Source organism: Egretta garzetta, unplaced genomic scaffold, assembly GCF_000687185.1.
Source record: "Egretta garzetta isolate BGI_Z169 unplaced genomic scaffold, ASM68718v1 scaffold374, whole genome shotgun sequence".
NCBI classification, from domain to species: Eukaryota; Metazoa; Chordata; class Aves; order Pelecaniformes; family Ardeidae; genus Egretta; species Egretta garzetta.
In genome coordinates this window covers 238,132-240,310 of record NW_009259419.1, presented here as the reverse complement: position 1 = coordinate 240,310, position 2,179 = coordinate 238,132, and positions in this window count along the sequence as shown.

Sequence of the window (2,179 nt, the reverse complement as noted above, 5' to 3'; positions counted from 1 at the left end):
GGGCGGGCTGCAGGCCGGGACGGCCCCGCTTAAAGAGCCCGGGCGGGGGGCGAGTGCCGGGGGGGCTGGGGCGGGAGCCCCGCTGCACGTCCGAGTACACCCACACGGGGTAACTGCCTGGCAGGGTATGTGTGTGTGTATGTATGTATGTATGTGTGTGTGTGTGTATGTATGTGTGTATATAGGTATGCGTGCTTCCCTGGGCGGAGGTGCTGCTTTGCACAAGTGCGTGGGGGGGTCGGGAAGGTGCTGGGGGCCGGGAAGGTGCTGGGCCTCCTCCTGTTTGCTTGCAGGAGTGTTTCAAAGAAGACCCATCCCTGAAGGCTGCCTGACAAATTCAGCTGTCGCAAGGCAAAGAAGGCGAAGGCTCTGGTTTCACTCTTAACCATTTAAAATACAATATACAAAGGGAATGTACTGATGATGCCTGTAGGAATCAATCGGGGAAGATTTTGAGAGCAGGCTGCTTTGGGCCCCGTGTTCTACATCATACCCATTCACCGTCCAGCCATGGGAATGAGAGATGATAGAGTTTTATTCAAAATGGGCAATCTAAAGCTGACTGCCACAAACTGCATAGGGATTGCAGGGCGCAAGCGACCAAGCCAAAAAATGGTGGAAATGAATTTCCTGTAAATGAGAAGTAATGTATGGGGAAAGGTGAACTGTGTATATACATATACATCCAAACCAGTTATATATATTCAGGGGTAGCACCTATTCATGAAATGTCAGCTTAGTGCTCAGTACAGACCAAAGAAGCAAGCAGAGCATTGGCAGTGATTAGGAATGGCAGAGTGAGCAAAACAAGATTGTATTGGTATGTAGAGGACTCTCTAAATTTAGAGCACACCCACTGCGTATGAATACCACACGTGTTCTTCCTCCCAGCGCAGCAGAGGTGCAGAAACAGGGACAGAACAGAGCAGGCCTCCAAATTGGAGAAAGGATGACTGAGGGAGGTTATGGCAGGGGTCTGGAAAATCACTAGAGGTTTGGAGATGAACAAACTAATCATTTCTTTGTATAATTCAGGAACAAGGAGGCACCCACTGAAATGATCCGTCAGCAAGTCTGAAAGAGGATGAGATTCTTCAAAACAGATTGTTAAATGGAGGAACTCATTGCAATAGGCTGTGTTGTGGAGGCTAAATGAATAAATCGGCTCACAAGAAGCCAGGGAAAGTGATGGGGGGTGGATCTGGTCTCAGTAGGACCTCTGCACTCAGGATTCCTGGGAGGGATGAGAAAACCCCAAATGGCCCGAGAAGACCCCCTGAATGGCCCAGGCTCTGAGTATACCCAAACTTCCTCCTGTCTTCCCATCCTGCCCTCAACCCTGCAGCCTCTTAATCCCTGCAACAATCTCCACAGACTCCTGTAAACCCCCCCACCTTCTTCCTTCCTCCTCCGAGACCTGATGCCTGCATCCAAGGCCCATCCCTGTGCTGCAGCCCCTGCCAGCTGGATCCCATGCCTGATCCAACCCTTTGAAGGTTGCATGAGCCTTGCATGCAGGGTGGCAGACACTCCTCTCCACCATCCCCATGGCTCTGACTGCAGCAGGAGAAGGAGAAGCAGGACACCCTGCTGCCCTTTAAAGAAAAGCAGCACACCACTTACCTGTCAGGCTTTCACAGAACAACTCCGTCCATGCACTATTTCTCCATACAAGCTTTATTCAACCGGCTGGAGACAGGATACCAAGCTACCTGGAATTTACCATGTCTGTTTTGCTGCCGGTGGGTCTCTGATATTTCTCAGCACCGTATGAGGCTGCTGCAGGAGTTTTCGTCCCCGCTGTTTCCAGTGGGGTGCCTTTCCCCTGCTCCCCTCCCATAGCAGCTCCCATATGGCCGTGCCTCTCCGCAGCAGGAGGGAGAGGATGTAACGTGTGGCACCTCCTGTTTTTGTCCATCTGATGCAGCAGTCATCTGCCAGGCACCTCCAAGAGTCATCTCACTTCGGCTTCCAAATGGAAGCAACGACTGTGATAAAAGGCCACAAGCTGCAGGTTTTCTTGGGTTTTCTTGTGTCATTTCTGCTTGCGTTTGAGACTAGCAGATCAGAGAGAGCAGAGAAAGGCTATCAAAGCAACAACAGCACTCGATGGTGTAAGGTGAGATATTTTTATCTCTCTCATTTTTGTTTCTAACTATAAATAATTTTAAATGGGCTG